The sequence below is a fragment of the Dromiciops gliroides genome, chromosome 1, assembly GCF_019393635.1.
Source record: "Dromiciops gliroides isolate mDroGli1 chromosome 1, mDroGli1.pri, whole genome shotgun sequence".
Taxonomy (NCBI): domain Eukaryota; kingdom Metazoa; phylum Chordata; class Mammalia; order Microbiotheria; family Microbiotheriidae; genus Dromiciops; species Dromiciops gliroides.
In genome coordinates, this window is record NC_057861.1 from 390,671,591 (window position 1) to 390,692,219 (window position 20,629).

Genomic DNA, 20,629 nt, shown 5'->3' on the forward strand with positions numbered 1-20,629 from the left:
CAGAGAACCTCAGAGTTGGAAGGTCCCTGAAATCTCACCTACCAAGCAGTCCTTTTATAACATTTTCAACAAATCCCTCTACGTCCTCTGTTTGAAGGCCTCCTATGAAAGGTAACACTATCTCTGGAGGTAACCCATTCCCCTTTTATTAATGTGATCTGTTGACATCTAATTATACAATGCCTATATGATTTGTCCATCTCTCAGTCTAATTAACATACCACAGATTTCCCAGGAAAGAGAACAATTTTAATGTACATGAAAGAAAATGGCTCTTCAGTAATTAACAAGGGCAGCTCATAGTGTCTTCTGACTTTTAAGTCTTTCCCCTTGCCTTTTAACTTACTGCCCAGATTTACTTGGCTTGTAGTCCTTTTTTCAACCCCAAGTTGGAGAAAGCCACAACTCATTTCTACATAGAACATGATATACACAGTTCTTTAGATATAAAATGTGATCAGTAGCAATCAATGTCTTTTAAACCTATCTCAGAGAAAATGGACCAGCATAAACTGAGATAAAATACTTAGTTTCTTTCATTTGAATAAGCATAGGGGCACTCCTACTTCTCTTTATTCCAACATAGGATAAGAAGGAATCAAAACATAGGAAGTCAGGGGCAGCTAGGTGGTGCAGTGGATAAAGCACCAGCCCTGGATTCAGAAGGACGGAGTTCAAATCCAGCCTCAAACACTTGATACTAGCTGTGTGACTCTGAGCAAGTCACTTAACCCTCATTGCTCTGCCAAAAACAACAACAACATAGGATGTCTCTTATCGTAACCAGTCTGAAGTTCTTTTCCACTTTTAAAATACAAAATGTCAAACATCAGAGTGAAGAAATGGAATCCTATAGTAAAGTTGGTAAAATTTTAGTAACAATAATATAGGTGAGAGAACTTCAGGGTTTGGACAGCAGGTAGCTTGAGGTCAGACCATTAAACTAATTCCAGTTTCTTTTTACTTTTCTGTGACCATGTTAGAAGGGCTTCTTAGGGCTGAAACATAGGATATACTTAAGTTCTCACTAGGGCATAAGAGAATAAGTGTATAGTTCTACCTACCTACCTACCTACCCACCTACCTACCTATCTATCTATCTATCTATCTATCTATCTATCTATCTATCTATCTATTGATGTCTAAATAGACATATATACACACATATCATGAATTGGTTTCTCTACAAGAAAGTTTGAGTTGATCCATTGCCATTTTTGGAACCCTTCAACAATTTGCTTTGTTTCTTTCCCCTTTCTTTGGGGGGGGGGGGTGACTTACTTTCCTGGGTTGGGAAATATTTATCCATTGAGTGGGCTTTTTATTTTTTAATATTTATTTCTCTTCCTGACTATGCAGTCAACAAAGTAATGATATTTTTGTTCTATATGAAAAGCAAAGGCAAGTCAAATTGAGGAATTTCCTGAAAACCAACTCGCTAATATGGTAAAACATGATTTATGCAGATATATTTTAAAGATTTCTCCAGCTCTGTGATTTAATATTAAAGTAGAGAATGCTTCAAATTTTAAAAGATTAAATTAATGAGCAAAAATGTTTTTTTCAATGGCGGCACAAACATGAGATATAAAGATGTAAAAGAGTCTCTAATTCAGAGCCATTTAGCACTGGGTAACATATCTAAAGAGATATCATCTTATAGTAAATGACATGGAGCAGGATATCTCAGAATCTTGGCTTACTATGCAACCAGGCTGCTTTTGCTATAGAACATTTTCAATAATTAATATCATTATTAATTTTTTTTTTTGGTGAGGCAAGTGGGGTTCAGTGACTTGCCCAGGGTCACACAGCCAGTAAGTGTTAAGTGTCTGAGGCCAGACCTGAACTCAGGTCCTTTTTACTCCAGAGCCGGTGCTCTATCCACTGTGCCACCTAGCTGCCCGACTATAGAACATTTTTACAGCATGTGACCTAAGGGCTGATTTGGACAAAGTCTATTATATAATGAACAAATGCAAATTCTCAGAATTCTATATTTCATGTTGAAAACTGAATGCTGAGTTAGGAAAATGTAATATCTTCCTCTCCCTCTCCCTCCCTCCTTCTCTCTCTCTCTCTCTCTCTCTCTCTCTCTCTCTCTCTCTCTCTCTCTCTCTGGTTGATAATGGATTTGATGATAAGCCTGAAAAAGCAAACAAACCAACCAACAAAGAATCTTCAGAGCCATCAGTTTGAAAGTGCAGTGCTGTTTCTGAAACACAAAATAAAAATAAAGTAAACCAAGCAAAACTAGTGGACAATGGAGCAATTTTCTCCAATATCTCTGATATTGCCACTTTTCTCTAAAGTTGCTAAGAAAGTCCCTGATTAAAGAATTATTTTTAAAACCCAAGATTATAAGGGACTCTCCTAAACCCCTACTTTATCAGCACTTGACACCTTCAGCTGAAAGACAGCTCAAATATAAAGAGAGAACATAGTTGAAATGGTAAATATCTTTTCCATTTTTTTCAAATTTAGGAAGATATACCAAGACTATAGCTCCTGCATCCAAAATGTTAGTAATGGGTTATACAGCACATCTCAAGCAAGGAACCTTTTCAAGGTATTTTTTTGGCTACCAAAATGGAATTCTCTTTTTGAGGTTATTTCTAGGTAGATGTATAAACTTTGATTGGGTTTTGGTGACATCAATAAACCACTCAAGCTTTAGCTATGTTATGTTTATACTAGACATAAAAATCACTAAATCCCTGAAAAAATATTCAATCTTATATATAGTCATCTTCACTGCTTCATAAATAGAAATAAGGAAGTAAGCATAGAGCTTTAAATGTTGGCTTCCTGGGACTGTCTAGTAGACAGGGCATTATATATGCAGAGGAAAAGACCATATTCATATTTAAGTCTATTTCCTACCTACTCATCTCACTTCTCTTCCTCCTGTTTTTCAACCTCATAAAATGGACTTCATCTTTAAATTCTCTGTGTTCTCTGTGTTTCTCTTCCCTGTCCCCTCTTCCTTCACCCCAATCCCTTATCTATCTTTAGCTCCACGTCTGTCTGTCTCTTTATTCTCCTCTTATTCCCCCTATCTGCAAAAAAGTACAACCAGATATGTAATTGTGAATCTACATTTAAATCACTGAATCACTGAGAAATCAGAGGCCCAAACCACTATGTCCTATAGCAAACAGTTCCACATTTGAATGGTACTAAGTTTGAAGTAATATATTCTTAATTTAAAGCTAAATATTCCTCTTTTCTACTGCTACTTATAATTCGTACTTCTGCTATCCAGGGTTAAGTTGAAGAAACCTAATTTTCTATCTGGTAATGTTTCAAATACTTGAAGAAAGCTATAATGTTTCACTCCTAAGTCTTCTCTTTCTTAGGTTTAACATCTGAAGTTTCTTCACTTAGTCTTATGGCATAAACTTAAGACCATTTACAATTCTGGTTACCTTCCCCTCTCTATTCTCCAACTTATTACCATATTTCTTAAATGTGGCATTGTATTGCCTATTGGAAAGTTTAAATTACATGTCCTAAAGAGCAATTTTTCCCACTCAACATGTCCAAAACAGAATTATCTTTTCCCCAAAACCCTTCCCTCCAGCCTTCCAAACATGCTTCCATTCACTCATTCATAGTTTGTAACCTTTGAGCATTCCTTATTTATCATCTTACTCTCTGTCAGCCTTCATATCCAATCACAACCAAGTCCTGTCAATTACACTTTCACAACATCTCTTACATCAGCCTCTTATCTCACACAACCACCAACTTAATTTGGATCCTCATTACTTCTCACCTGGACTATTTCAACAGATTCCTATTTTTTCCCATTGTCTCATGTCTTCATACTCCCTTAAAAAAAGTAAGTAGCAAGTCTCCGTAACTATTGACTTTTTCCATGCTGCTAACTAATACATCTAAATCTACCCTCATGTTAACAATCCTCTCACTAGACCCTACTGTCTCCTGAAGCTACCTTCTATTTCTCCTTTTTCTCATCCAAATCTTAGAGGAAAAAATGGCTACACTTAATGACTCCCTTTCTTCAGTCCTCTCACTCCTCAGACCTTTGCCACTAGATTTTCAACCTTATCTCCTGAACGTAAATCTCCACAATGATCTCATACTTGACAATCTAATGCCTTTTCCACAATTCCACTCCTTATTTGATCACCTTTTCCTTTTGCATATTCTCTTCTCTCTAGGATTTCATGACACTGCTCCCTCATTTTCTCCTAACACTCAGATTGTTCCTTCTCAATCTTTGGGTCATCATCTATATCACACACCCCTAACTGTAGTGTTCCCAAATGCTGTGTCATTAGCCCTCTACTTTTTTTTAGGGTTGGGGAGGCTCCACTTTCTCTAGGGGACCTCATCAGCTTATATGAATTTAATTATGAACTTCCTACTAGTAACTTCAGACCAACTTTTGGAGGGCTCTACTACTAGGGAAAAAGTAGTGTACACATTTTAATAAGTAGTCAGCTAAGTGATAATAGTGGGCAGAGTTCCAGGCCTAGGGGCAGGAAGACTTGAGTTTAAATCTGGCCTCAGGAATTTACTGTGTGACCCTGGATAAGTCACTTAACCATAATGGGATCAAATGAGATATTTTAAAGAGCTTAGCAAAATAATGGTAGCAGGTGTTTTGATTTAATTTATTCTTCCTGTTGATGTTTTACAAAGTTGGGGTCAATCTGGTCAACTCACAGAAATGACTATGGAATAAAGGCAAAAATATAAATAAAACTTTTTTATAGAGAAGTGAAAGTCAACATTAGTGCTGTGTTTCCTTTTGTTTCTTTGGTCACATCTATAGATTATCTATAAACTCTCTCCTTATTTGCTCCTCAGAAGCCACCATCTTTGGCCTAATCTGCACCTTCTTTAGCTTTCAGTTTTAGTTTTGCTTTTTCATTTGTACTGCTCTGCTGCCAGATTCTTTCCTGATCCCCTATATCTGATGCTAATGCCTCCTCATTTAGCAGTACTCCTACTATACTGCCTCAGTTTTGGCATCCATTTTGCCCTTAATAATACCAATCTAGTTCACTGCAAACATGAGGTCAAAGGGAAAGCCATGTGTTTTTGCTTACACCTGCTGATAAAGCAAATACAGGCACACTCCCATGTAATGTATTTGTCAATCTGATTAAATCCAACAAACATTAAGGAATGATTATGTTCACATCTGGGTATCACAGACAAATAGAAAGAACAGCCTCTGCTCTCAAGGAGATTTCATTCTTCTTCCTCTATACATTACAAGTCAAGTTTCCACCATCTGCAACATCATTAGGCAGATCCCTTAATGAACAAATTGAATGCTTAGAGATGATCCAAGTGAATGTTCAAACCTCAGTAACATTAAACCTTTTGAATATCAGACCAATTATTGTCATATTGATATATTTTCCCATTATTCTCTCTTGTAAAAATGTTTCCCCATTTTTGCAGAACTCAATTAACTACATCTGATGTAGCTGTACAGGCAATATAGCAATTTTAATTTCTAGGCAAAAGTACTATAAAGGTCACTAGATTTACTAGTTCTATTCAACCTTTTCCAGTATTGTTCCCAACTCGATTGTCATATCAAACAGGGGATTAATGGGTGTTGAAAAGTAGAATCTTCTCACCCCAACTGTACTAAGCTAGCTTTCTAGAGAAGCCCTTGAGCATTTAAACCCAGTTTTGACCTACTTTTCCTGTGACTCAGGAGCTAGTTGTCATCTGAAATTTATTTGAATTCTTAGATCCTTTTCAAGTTATATCAGGAAGTGCACTAAGCACTGCAGAGGTACTAGAAAGAACAGGGACCAGCCTATTGAGTTAACCAACAGAATGCTCTTGGTTGCCACAAAGATCAACTCAAGAGTGAGACTGAAAAGGATGACATGAAGCTCTGGAAGCTGGCTGCTTTTACCCTAAGTTCCTTCAGCAAGCAAAATCATCATATGCTTTGTACTTTCTTTAAGAAGCTATTCAGGATCCTCCTTCATGCTAGACTTCCTTCCAAATTCCTTCCAATTTACCATGTGTGTGTGGTTTGGGTTGGGGAGTGGGAAGAGTGAAGTGGAAGGAATGGGTGGGAAGTAACTTTTTTGACAAAATGTAAGCAGGCTATTAGGACTGACTGCATCAATTAGGATTTTCTGGGAGCTATATTGTAACCATTTTCTGGAATCATTTTAGCTTAAGGAAGAAGTAAAAACATATTGCTTATAAAGTGTGGGTTCCCAGGGCACTTATAATTAATGAAAAAATTATTAGGAAACATTAAAAGGAAACCTTGTAAATTGGACCTTCTATTGAATGGTAGCCTACTACTGTCAAACCATGCAGAGAAATGTATTTTTCAAATTGGACATATGGGAATTTTGAATATTTATGACTTATTAAAGCTGCCTATAACTAGGGAGCACTCAATTGTTAAATGATAATCCAGTAGACAGGAGAGGCTAGGTTAAAAGATGCTGATGGAAGAATCAGGACTATATTCTGATCTTTCCAAGAAGGTTAAGGTCAGAATTGTTCCTAATATGCCTTCTGGTAAAGAAATTCTATTTACTGTCCTTCATAATCCACTTCAGGAGCTCAATGTATTAAAAAAAAAAATCCCCCCGCTCTATTTAAATTTAAATTAAATGTTAATTTTTTAAAATTAAAGATGAGTTCCTGTGCAGTCATCAAATGATTGGGTGACAGGGGATGGGAGTTCAGATTGTTTTCAGTTCAATGTACAAAAGCACTTATTAAGTGCTTACTGTATACTATGTATAGGAGGCCTAAAGACAAAATAGATACTCATTTTTTAAAAAGGTGCTTATATTTTACTGAGGATATACTTGCTAAATGATAATTTGACAAGGAAGGAAATTCTTATTAAGTAAGGGATCAGACAAGGGCTTCTGAAGATGGCTTGTAAAAGTTAGAGAGATAGTGAAGAAATGCATTCTAGTAACTTGAGATTCCCCAAGGCCTTGAGTTCGCAGATTGGCAAATAGGCCAATTTTATGTAGAGTGCCTTGGGGTCCATGTTATTCATGGATGCTTAAAACAAAACATCTCAAAAGACATTGGTGAGCTCAAATTAGGAGGAGTGCCCACCAGGAACTATTTATAGGACAAATCTTGTTCTCCTGTGGAAAGTCTTATAAATCTCAACTTTCCTTATGGAAGATACCTGACAGTTACAGAGTAGCACCTCTGGCCAAAACCCCTTCCTATAGTCTGAAAATATTTCTGGTGAAGAAAGAAGCATAATTGACTTTCAGATATTTTGTATGTTTGTTTTTGTTTTTTTTAAACTTTTCTTTCTAGTCAGGTAGAAAGAGTGAGCAACAAGTCTTTCTTCAATGCTCACCTTTTTCCAACTCTAAAACTTTTGGACAATGAAATAAATTACTTTCAACCAATCAGGAATCACTCAGCGAAGGCTGATTCTAACAGCCGCAACCCAAAATGAAGCAGTTTTTCAGACCGTTTGAAGTGCTTTTCTTTCAATGTTGGGAATTCTTTCTTTCCTGCTGTTATCTGTTGATGTGATATGTGTCTAATGGTCCTTATAGGTCACAACTCCCCCAAATTTTCCCTATTTAATCAGGTATTTCTGAAGTCATACCTTCATTTTCCAAATTCCTTATATGATTTCTAATTTCTTAATTTTCCCTTCTTTAGTTTTATATTAGAGAGAAATATATCTCTATCTCTCTCTATATATAAATTAATTGAAGTACCCATTATGCCTTGTTTCTGAAATCTCTGAAACTGTCTCCCCTTAAAAAATTAGTAAATATCTGTTAATTTGATCCTTGAAATTGGTGTCCTTGAAACTACATTTACAATCACATTTCTCTAGTTTTAATACATAAAATATTTACCTCTTTATAACAGGGCACAAACTTGCTAAAAATCAAGATTTGTACAAAATTAGAATATTGAAATAAGAAAAAATATAACCTATTTAAACCAAATGATATCCAAAAAAGGGAAATAAAGGGTATTGTTATTAAGTAAAGTAATTTTGAATAGAAGTTTAACTGATGTCAGTTACCATAATGAAAATAACTAAGGAGCCTAAAAACAGACTAAGCCAGAAACCATTCAGTCCACTTGCTAAGCAGAATTGGAAATCAAGGTTAATATGAGTTCAGAATATAAACTGCTTAAAAAACCTTATGGAGAAGGATGGTGGAAAATATTAAGTAGTAACAGTCTACAAAACATGAAGCAGTAGAAATAAAAAATAGTCTAAAGAAAGTGTAACAAGAGATTCAAGTTAGTAAAATTTAAAGAAGAAATTGGCCAAGAACACAATAGATGAAAAACAGAGAAGCTATTAAATTTTTTAGATCTTTTATAAATTTTAATTTATAGAATAAAACAAACATTTTCATAACATAGTAAAATTAAAAAGATTGTATATTCAACTGCAAATCTATTATGCACAAGTTGCTAATCCTTTTAAGTAAACTACAAAATTATCATCTAAATTTCATTTTTTTTCTTTTTTTCCTTCATTCTCCCTTCTTCCCCCACCCTGCCCCAGAAATGACTATCATTAGACACAAATAGGTGTTTATGTATAAAATTATTTCATACATATTTCTATTCATCAGTTCTTTCTCTGGATGCAGATAGTGTATTTCTTCATATGTCCTTTATAACTGATTTGGGTATTTATAATAGTAAAAAAAAACTTATTTGCTCAAAGATATTCTTAAATAAAATCACTATACTACAGACAATGTTCTTTTGGTTATGCTCATTTCACTCATTATTTGGTGCAAGTCTTTCCATGTGAAAAACTATCACTCTTTGCAGATGATATAATGTATACTTAGAGAACCAGTTTAAAAAAAAACAACAAACTAGCAACTTTAGCAAAGTTGAAGAATATAAAATAAGCCCACATAAATCATCAGCATTTCTATACATATCAATGAAGTCCAGGAGTAAGAGAAAGAAAGAGAAATTCCACTTAAAATAACTGTAGCCAATATAAAATATTTGGGAGTCTACCTTACAAGATAAACCCAGGAACTATATAAATGCAATTATAAAACACTTTTCACACAAATAATGGCAGATCAAAACAATTGGAAAAATGATAATTATTCATGGGAAGGCTGAACCAATATAATAAAGATGACAATTCTACCTAAATTAATGTACTTATTCAGTGATATGCCAATCACACTACCAAAAAAAAATGACAGAGTTAGAAAAAATAATAACAAAATTCATCTGGAAGAAGAAAATGTCAAAAATATCAAGGGAATTGATGGGGAAAATGTGAAGGAAGATGGGCTAACTGTTCAAGATTTCTTTCTTTTTTCATTTATAGCTACTACTGTGATATGAATCAGTTGTTATTGCACCAGTTTTGGCAGTAAGCTTATTATTATTTTATTAACATTATATATGCCAGTAAAGCATTAACTGTATGGCAGTTAGCAGGAGCAGGAGAAAAGTCCCAGACCCATACTGTCTCTCAGAGAGACAGCATGTGGTTTCGAGGAGAGTTTAGAAGACCTACAAAACCTACACTGTCCCAAGAGGAAGAGTGTGCACCAAGAGAGAAACCCTGGCATGGCCAAGGATTTTATCCTTTTTTTTTTTTTTTTGATAGAGGCTGGCCATTATACATTGATGAAAGCTAATTAGTTAGCATCATTCAATTTCATTGGTTGACATGACTTGAGGGTGATCTAAAGTAAACTCTACAATGACATCAGGGAAGAGGATGCAAAACAACCTCCCTTAGGGGCAAAGTAAATGTCCAGGATTTAGGTGTTGTTCGATCCCATCAATCCTTCACTGAGCTAGACAAAAGAGGTTCTCCCCATTTTTTTTGTTGTTCCCTTGCATCTGATCCAAATAAGATCTGCTTCATTTCCTTAAAAACTGGACTTTCTCTAAGGGGAAAGGGAAAGGACTGAAACTGATCTCTGGGTCCCTCCAAGAAACCACTTATTACTATTAATATTATTAATAGTAATTATTTTCTCACACAGATATAACACTATAATATAGGGCCATAACCACCAAAACTATCTGGTACTGGCTAAGAAATAAAATGGTGGATCAGAGGAAAAGATTAGGTACACAAGACATAGTAGTAAATACCCAGAGTAATCTAGTGTTTGGTAAACCCAAAGGCCCAAGCTTTTAGGATAAGAACTCACTATCTGACAACAATTTTCAGGTAAACTGGACAATAATATGGCAGAAACTAGGTATATACCAATATCTTACATAGTAAACCAAAGTAAAGCCAAAATAGGTACATGATTTAGACATAAAAGGTGGTACCATAGGCAAATTAGAAGAGGAAAAAATATTTACCTGTCAGATCTAAGGAGAGGGGAAGAATTATGAACAAAGATGAGACAGATAACATTATGAAATGCAAAATAGCTAATTTCGACTACATTAAATTTAAAAGGTTTTGCACCAACAAAACCATTGCAACCAGGATTAGAAGGAAATCAGAAAGCTGGAAAGCAATTTTTATAGCAAATGTCTCTGATAAAGGCCTCATTTTTCAAATATCTAGAGATGTGAACCAAATTTATAAGAACACAAGTCATTCCCCAATTAACAATGACCAAAGGATATCAACAGGCAGTTTTCAAATGAAGAAATCAAAGCATCTATAGTCACATGGAAAATGCCCTATAATCATATTTATTTTATTTTTTTATTTTTTGCGGGGGCAATTGGGGTTAAGTGACTTGCCCAGGGTCACACAGCTAGTAAGTGTTAAGTGTCTGAGGCTGCATTTGAACTCAGGTCCTCCTGAATCCAGGGCTGGTGCTCCATCCACTTCACCACCTAGCTGCCCCTTATATCATTATTGATTAGAGAAATTCAAATTAAGACAACTCTGAAGTACCACCTGATACCTATCAGATTGGCTAATATGATAGAAAAGGAGAATGATAAATGTTGGAGAGGATATGGGAAAACTGGCAAGTGTATATACTGTTCGTGGATTTGTGAACTGATCCAACCATTTTGGAAAGCAAATTGGAACTATGCCCAAAGGGAAACCAAATGTCATACCCTTTAATCTAGCAATATCAGTACAGTGTATCCCAAAGAAATTATAAAAAAGGGAGATGGACCTACATGTACAAAAATATTTACAGCAGCTCTTTCTGTGCAAAAAAAAAAAATGGAAATTGAAGGGATGCCCATTAATTGGAGAATGGTTGAACAAGTTGTGGTATAAGAATGTAGTAGAATACTATTGTGCTATAAGAAATGATGGGCAAGCAGATTTTAGAAAAAAAAAAACACCTTACATGACTTACATGAACTGAGGCAAAGTGAATTGAATAGAACCAGGAGACCATTGTCCACAGTAACAGCAACATTGTGCAATGATTGACTTAGTTCTTCTAAGCAATAAAATGATCCAAGTCAATTATAAAAGTCTTATGACTGAAAGTCCTATCCATAATCCAGAGAATGGACTGATAGAGTCTCTGCATGTAGATCAAAGCATACTATTTTTTCCTCTTTTATTTTGTGTGTGCCTGTGTGCATGTGTATATGTATCTTTTTGTCTGTTTCTTCTTTCACAACATGACTAATATGGAACTATACATTATGCACATATATAATCTATATCAAATTGCTTACCATCTTAGGGAGGGGTAGTTAATGGATGAAGGGAAAATTTGGAACTAAAATTTTATAAAAAATTTATGTTAAAAATAGTCCTTACATGTAATTGGAGAAATAAAATACTGTTTTTTTTAAAGAAACCTTATGAAAACATAACTCATTCCCATCTCAGATCTCATGCTCCTTGTCCTTATGCACTCCTTTGCATAGGCAGGAGTGTAGGAAGTGTTGGATTTTGCCTTCAATATCAGACCTTTTCAATATGTTGATTGGTTTTGGTGATTCCTCTTTCTTTCTCTTCATTTTAGTCTTTTCAATAAAGGACAGCTATCTTGGAAGGAAAATAGAGAAAGGATAAAAAGAAAAATATAGGTGATATAAAAACAAAGGATATAAATTAAAACCCAGAACAATTTTAGTTGTGCAGTGAAGTTAGAAACCAGATTGCAAGATTATGAGTAGTGAGTGGAACATGAAGATGTGGAGGCAATGAAATGCAAGCAACTATTTCTAGGAGTTTGAGAGGGAAAGGAAAGATCATAAATCAGTCATTTGCTGTCTGGAGCACTGTTTTCAGTAAGCTGCTCTGAACCTACAAGTGGCCTAATTGTGATAGCCATAAAATCTATTGCTGGATATAGAGCCAATCAATGTGAAGCTTGAACATCTGGGCCAGATGATATTAAAATTAAAATTTATGAAGAATATTAAGTGCACAAAATGCGAATTATCCAGCTTTTCTTTTTGCTTCCCATTTTATTTCCTTATCTGTTCTCATTCCCTGAAATGACTATTTTGGTTCTTAATTGAGACGATTGCTGTCCTTACTTTTCTTCCATTCTCCTCACTTCAAGAGATGTCTGGGAGAGATGCAGTCTAGTTCTATTTTCAGATCCTTCACAGACTCATGAAGGGCCTTGCAGTGAGTTAACTAAAATACCCTGCCTCCAATTGCCCATCAATAATAAAGAGAGAACTACTTTAGTCCTCCCACAACAGAGAGATAGCATGGCACAGTGCTGAGTTGGGAGTCTAGGACATGGATTCAAATCTAGTTTTGCCACTTTTTACCTACCAATGCTATTTGTGGTATATTATGTAACCTCTCTTGGCCTCAGTTTCCAAATAAAATGAGAACATTCAAATAGATAAACTCTAGACTCTTCAAGCTCTAAACCAATAACCCTATGATTCTTCAATTCATCTTCCACATAGCAATCAAATTAATCTCCCTAATGCACATGTCTGACTATATAAATTCCTTATTTAAGAGCCTTAAGTGACTACCTGTTGACTAAGAATAAACTCCTTAGCTTGGCAGTTAAGGTACTCCATGATCTTTCTGTGGGCTCCCTATCAGACTTCACACATTGTAATCTGGACAAACGACTATTATTGACTCCAATTTAACACTCTCTCTCCTATCTCTGTCTGTCATTTGGTATATTCTGACTTACTAGACTCTAGATCCTACTTGGTCTTAAACTTAGGGTCCTTCCTTCCAGCAGTGTTCGGGCAAATGTTTAATATTTACCAGTTCTCTGAGGGGGACCAAGCAAACATAAACATAATTTTAATTGATATTATTAAATTTTCTCCCTCATTTTCTTGAGTTTATAGACTTATAACAATAAAAATCTAGCCCTGATTTATAACATTTGCTATAAAGTTTCTTTTCCTGACTGTGGTTTACTTTCTTACACTCTAAATTTAATTAATAATGAGCTGTAATGAGATGATTCAAAAACTGTCTTCTCCACTTTCCTGCTCTCTGCCTGCCTTCTTCCTACTTTAGCTGGACGCTGGCCCACAATATATCATTGTTTTTCACTTATTGCCATAAAGATTCCAAAAGCAAAATTTATATGTCTTTATAATAGTCTAAGAATGCATAGATCCCTGGGATGAGCATGCTGGCTACTTATGGGAACCAAATTCTACAGTTCTGACATAAACTTAATAGGACATTATGGACCCATCCAGAAACAATCTGCTTTAAGGACTTTCTTGTTTTCCCATATCAATGGCATCCACTAATGCTGAATAACTAAAAATACTTAATCATCTATTTGTGGCTGAATTTTTTTCTTGTGGATACCTGATGTTTGAAGAAATGAATATATATATATATATATATATATAATATATATATATATATATATATATATATATATTGGTGAGGCAATTGGGATTAAGTGACTTGCCCAGGGTCACACAGCTAGTAAGTGTCAAGTGTCTGAGGTTGGATTTGACCTCAGGTCTTCCTGACTCCAGGGCTGGTGCTCTATCCACTGTGTCACCTAGCTTCCCCAGAAATTAATATTTGTGTGTGTGTGTGTGTGTGTGTGTGTGTGTGTGTGTGTGTGAAAGGGAGATAGAGATAGAGAGGGAGACAGAGAGAGACAGGGATAGAGAAAGAGATAGAGAAAAACTGAGAAAAAGGGAGAGACAGAGAGAAAATGGAAAATAATGCTGATCATCTAGAGTCCAGCAAATGATATGGTTGGCATCATATCCTACTGTATCTGACATTATAGGACCTGAATTCGAATCTTACCTCTGCTGCCTACATGACCTTGGCAAGTCTTTTCGTATCTTCAGGCTTCATTTTCCTCATCTTTAAAATGATAGGAGATAGATTAGCAAAGATGACAAAATACAGAAAATAGTCAAGGTTAGAAGAGGAATGTGAAAAGATAGGTCTCACTGATGTATTTTTGGTGGAGCTGTAAATTGGTCTAATTTCTGGAAAACCGTATGGTACCTTTTTTTTTTCAAAAAGGTTACTAAGCTTTACCTACCCTTTGTCTCAGCTATGCCAGTATTGGGCATATACCGCAACGAGGTCCAAGAGAGGGTCAAAGGTACCACAATACATACATGCACACATACATACATGCACATGTACACACACATATATGAGGAAAGTAGGTGTCCCATTAATTCGGAAACATCTTGAAAAATTTTGGCATATGAATATAATACAGGGTGTCTTCCCAACAATCTTAGTGTAGCTCTATTAGCTTACAACTGCACTAAGAGTTTTGTTTTGTTTTGTTGAGGAGGGAACACACTGTATTGCATTGCAATATATGCAGAATTCAGAGAAATGTAGGAAAACTTGTTTCAATAGATACATAAGGAAGTAAGAAGTATCTATGAGGAGAACAGTTCACATGATGAACTCAATATTAAAAATGTTGAATAATAACAATAGGTTGTATGTAGCACTTAAGATTTGAAAAGCGTTTCCAAAATATCTCATTTTATCCTCACAACAACTCTGGGAGGTAGGTGCTATTTTTAACCCACATTTTACACGTAAGGAAATTGAGGCATGCAGGTTAAATGAATTTCAAAGAAATGCACAGTTGGTTAAGTATATAACCATATGTGAACTCAGTTCTTCCTATGTCCAGGTACAGTGCTTTATCTACTACTCTTACCTAGTTGCTGAAAGACTTCCAAACCTTGATCGATTCAGTGTCCAATTGTGACTTCAGAGCATTCATGGTTAAGCACATCTTCCACCTTGGTGGGAGGAGACTACAGGTGCAGAATCAGAGAATCATGCATTTATAACTGAAAAGGGACCTTGGAGCTTATTAGTGCCAACCTCCTTTTGTTAAAAATGAGTATCTAAAGACCTAAGGAGGTAAAGTGACTTGCCAAAGTTCCCAGTAGTAAGCAGCCAAGCCAAGGTTTGAACCCAAGTTCTACATCTCTAAATCCAGTACTCTTTCCTCTGTACAAGGATACCTTCTAAATTAGGCACTCATTTTTTTCTTATTTTTATAAGGTTGCATGGGTATGGTTTTTCTTGGAGGAAGAATCAGTGGGAAGTTACAATGAAATAAAAAGACATTAATAATAATTTTTCAGGGGGCGGGGCAGTAAGTGTTAAGTGACTTGCCCAGGGTCACACAGCTAGTAAGTGTCAAGTGTCTGAGGCTCGATTTGAATTCAGGTCCTCCTGAACCCAGGGCCGGTGCTTTATCCACTGTGCCACCTAGCTGTCCCCATTAGTAATCATTTAAAATGTTTTAGAATTTTTTTTTTAAAGGATGAGAGAAGTTTTACTATCTGTTCTCTAAGAGCATTTCTGGCTTTCAGCCCTATGCTTCTGCTGTACCAGAGAAATAGGCACATCCAGCCCAACAGTTTATTCTCAAACCTGAAGACCATTTTTAAAGGGCATACATGAAATGGCTTTCTCCTCTCTATATGTATGTTTTACCCACACCTTTGTTTATCTCATTTACTGGGGGCCAAATGAGGAATGCTTCAGGATGGTGTATGATTTAATTAATTCCCAGCTGCTTCTATCTGCCAAAGTAGAGAAGAGGGTTTTACAAAGAAGTACCATACTATCGTTTTACATTCCTTAATGCATATACCTCTGCAGGCCCCTATCCTACTCCAGTGTAATTCTGGGAGAAAGAATATGGAAAAGAATCTTTACCTCCTTGGGAGGTACAGTGTTTAAGATACAAATACTCCAGCTTTGGGCCTTGAACTCAGTTGTGCTCATGGCATACAATGTGAATACTGAGTAGATATTGTTTGACAAACATTCTATCCAACAAACTCTTAATTAAAGGCTTCCTGTGCTCAAGACATTAGATTGATAATCTCATCATCTTTTTTGGGCAGAGCCTAGTACCACAAGCCAGGCTAGTCACTAGGGGAATCATGATTACTTCAGAAGCACATATACTTACATAAACGATGCCTAACACTAATAAATGTCTTTTGAATTTTTTGGAGTAGGAAGAAAATGCACTGCCTCTGCCAACGTCTACCTCTAAAAATCTATTGTGTAGTTTCGTGATGCTTGACCCACTTCTAGTCTATGCCCACTCTCCTGCCTTTGGGCCTGACTTTGAAGAAAGAAAATGACTTCTAAAACTTCAAAGCATTTGGTCTCATTGATAGTACATACAAGAAACAGCAGCTTCCATCTGCTAATCGGCACTCCATGCTGAATATGTTTCTTCCAAAGTGTGTTCTGCATTATCTATTAGCAAAAGGAGCTAATGAGAAAAATTTGCAAAAAATGTATTCAATGTTATATGAAGCTTTTAGTAGAAAGAGGCATGAGCTATGACACAGTTGAAGGGTGTAGGGGAAAGAGTTCTAGACTTGGAATGAGAAAGCCCTGAGATCAGGCTCGCAGACAATATTAGCTATGTGACTGTGAGCATGAAACGTCTGTCTGTCTCAGTATCCTTATCTGTAAAATGAGTTCAATAATCACACTTATCTCCTGGTTTGTTATAAACTCCAGACAGATAATAATATAAAAACATTTTACAAACATTAAAGCACCATACGATAAATAGTAGTAATAATGATGACGATGATGACATTCTCAACATGTCGAGATATAAGATATCTCACACAATTAAAAAGCATGGGAATTTGGTTCCTCTGGGGCTATCCCCTAATGTACAACTAGTAAAATGCATTTGGGGAAAGTCAGAAGACTATTTGGTGCTCACAAAGTCGAAGATCATCTCAGGCTAGTTCCAGGGCCTACAGGACTCTCTTTGTAGCTTGAGGTTTTTTAAGATCCTGGAAAATGGGAAGGTTACCTCCCTCCCTCCCAGTGAGATTAACTAAGATTTGTCTTACTTTGCGAATCATTGGTTTTGAAGCAAAAGGATTGTTGATAGGAGATTCTTAATACCCCCTAAACTCCCTTCAACCTAAAAGCATGTGTAGTATTTCATAGAAAGTTGTTTTCTCAAATACTGTAGTGGAATCAAGTCATATGTATTATACACACACAAACATATGTATGTATATGTATATAGGTATGTATACATTTAATTTGTATATAAGTAATATATGCATATATAAACATATATATATATATATGCATTCACAGAACTACACAAATGTAACTGCCTACCTATATATGTATAAATGTGTATATATGTATATATCTGCATATTTCTTATATCTACAGAAGCAAGCTAGTAGCCTGTTTTTACTAAATTAAAAAAGATGTTGAAACTATTTTTGTTTGAAAGGAGCCCCTGAGACCATCCTGGAGAAATGTAGCATCATCATAATCAAATCACTGGGAGTAACATCTTGATGAACTCACAGCAGAGGCCTTCCAAACTCCATACATGGAGCTGGGAGGCTTAGGGGATATAGTGCTGGATTTCTGTCAACTCTACCATCCAGAAGATGATTTTCCAGGTACCTATTCCTTTAATGTAGAGACCATGAACTTTCCCACCTCTGACCTCTGCTTTGTGGGCCTGATATCAATGATTGATCCTCCTTGATTCACTCTCCCTGATGCAGTCATGAAATGCCAGTGATGGCATCAAGGTTATCATGATAACAGGTGATCATCCCATCACCGCCAAAGCTATTGTCAGAAGTGTGGGCATTTCAGCTAATAATGAGACTGTGGAACACATAGCAAAATGTCTTAAAATTTCTGTAGAACAGGTTGACAAAAAGGAGGCAAAGGCAGTTGTGGTAAATGGAATGGAGCTGAAGATGAGCCCAGAACTGCTGGATGAGTTCCTGATCAACTATACTGAAGTTGTCTTTGCAAGGAGAGACGCTGATCATTGTGGAGAGCTGTCAGAAACAGGATGTTGTTGTTGCAGTGATAGGGGATAGTGTTAATGATTCCCCAGCCTTGAAGAAGGCCAATATTGGGATTGCTATGGTTTGTGCAGGCTCTGGTACATAAAAAAAATTCTGCAGAAATGGTCTTACTAGATGACAACTTTTCTTCTCTAATTACAGGTGTAGAGGAAGGTTGCCTAATCTTTAAAAAACTGAAGGAAATAATCACATTCACCCTGACCAAAAATATTGCAGAGCTTATCCCTTTCCTTATCTTCATTGTTGCAGGGGTGCCTCTGCCCATCAGTACCATTGCCACTGTTCACTGACTTGGGCACTGATATTATTCTTTACATTGCCTTAGCTTATAAGAAAGCCAATAGTGACATCATGAGCCAGAAACCATGCCACAAGAAGAAGGACAGACTAGTGAATAATCAACTGCTTTTGTACTCTTCCCTCCAAATTGGAATCTTACAGTCTGTGAGAGGCTTCTTTGCCTATTTCACTGTATATACTGTACAGGGATTCAAACCTGACTTGCTCCTATACTTACAGTCATTATGGGAAAATGATAGTCTCAATGACCTTGGATATAGCTATGGACAAGAATGGACAAAATATCCGTGAATGTACTTGGAATGGACTGGATACACTGCTTATTTTGTTGCAGTCATGTTCCAGCAGATGTAACCATCCAAAAAAACCCATGGATAAACTCAAATTTCCAGCAAAGTCTCTTCAGAAATAAAGTCATCTGGATTGGAATTACATCTCAAATTATCATAGCAGTGATCTTCTCCAGTGAATTTGGAAGTGTTCCAATCCCGAACTTCACCACATTTTGGGTTCAGTACTGGTTTATGGAAGTACCATATGCCATTGTCCTCTGGCTATATGATGAGTTACACAAACTCATAACCAGTCACTATTCAGGAAGCTTGTGGGATAAGACCATGCATTACTGAAATTGTTATTGGTTCCCAGGCTTCTTCTTAATTTCTCCCTGGTGTTGTTCAGCATTCTCCAGTCTGGGAAGTCTCCTATGTAATATGGGCATCATCAAAACCCACACACTAGAGGAAATCTGTATAAAACATTCTCAATTAAACACAGTATACAAATGAGATTTGGCTTTTTGTATAGGTGGTGTTTCCTCTTCACCTTGCCCTCTGTCTCTCTTTTTTGTTCAAAATGTATAAACTTTAAAGGAGGTGGAGATGAAAAATAACCTGTTGAATCCATACATAACTTTCTACAATATTTAATGCAGTGGTAAAATCTGCACTTGCATTGGGTTTGAGAATGTTGAATTTTATGAACATAATCTGGGCACAATCATGTGTAACACAAACTCTAGTGGACTGGCTAGAGAGACCACATTTTAAAGTAAATGTTATTTTATTTAAAAATCCCCATAAATGTTATCTAATCTGATCCTTACTACTACCTTGTAAATAAAGTGCTATTATTTTAGAGATGAGGAAACTGAATTTGGTTGAAGTTAAATGACTTTCCCAGGGTTACACAGGGAGTAAGTATCTCATGTAGGATTCAAACTCAGCTCTTCATGACTCCAATCCAGCACTCTAACCAATACACTACCTGGAAGCCTCACCATAACAATGCTGTGTAATAAAAAAGATAGCAGGTAAACTCATTGGCAGAAGGGACTGTTTCATTCTTTGTGATTGTATCCCAATCACAGCACCTAACACAGTAACTGGAATATAGTTGGCACTTGATAAATATCTGCTGATTGATTAATTTGAAAGGCTTCGAGCAATTTCTCAAATGTAATCCAGTAATAATCAATTAAGTTTTCCCAACTTAAAGAAAACTTCATGGAGAATATAACTCAGCTTTTACTCTAAATAACACCTTTATAATTTGTAAGCATAATTGAAAATTTCTTTCCCTCCCTACTTAGTTGTAGGAGCATGGTCAGGGTAAAAACTATTTAGGTACAAGTCAGACTCAATGAGCTGAGTTTCTGTGCCTCTGAAAAATAAAAAACCAGATGGGAAAACTTAAACTAACCTAAGATTATATTTGTTTTTGCAATATAAGAAACATTCATACCTTTTATCCAGTCTAATGAAATGCATTTTAATAAAAATTAAAATATCACAAAACAAAGCATTTGAAAATGTGGGAAATTATGTGTCCACACTAGGTCTGCTTATACAGGACTTGGTTATATTATTCTCATTTGCTACATGTGAAGGAGAAGTCAACATGTCAGACTTGGAAAATTGGGGAAAAATGTTACTCATGAACATTACACATCAAATGTATGTATGTATGTATGCATGACAACCCATGGAAAAAGTGAAAAATACAAAATGACCTCAATCTTATAAACTTCCTTTTGCTTTTTCAAGAGGCACAGAAACTCACAGCTTTTAGACCA

General features: G+C 35.9%; 1 pseudogene; it reads left to right on the forward strand.

Moving 5' to 3' along the window:
• Positions 1–19,184, forward strand: part of LOC122749631 — a 30,871-nt pseudogene extending 11,687 nt beyond the window's left edge.
• Positions 19,185–20,629: the final 1,445 nt, after the last annotated feature.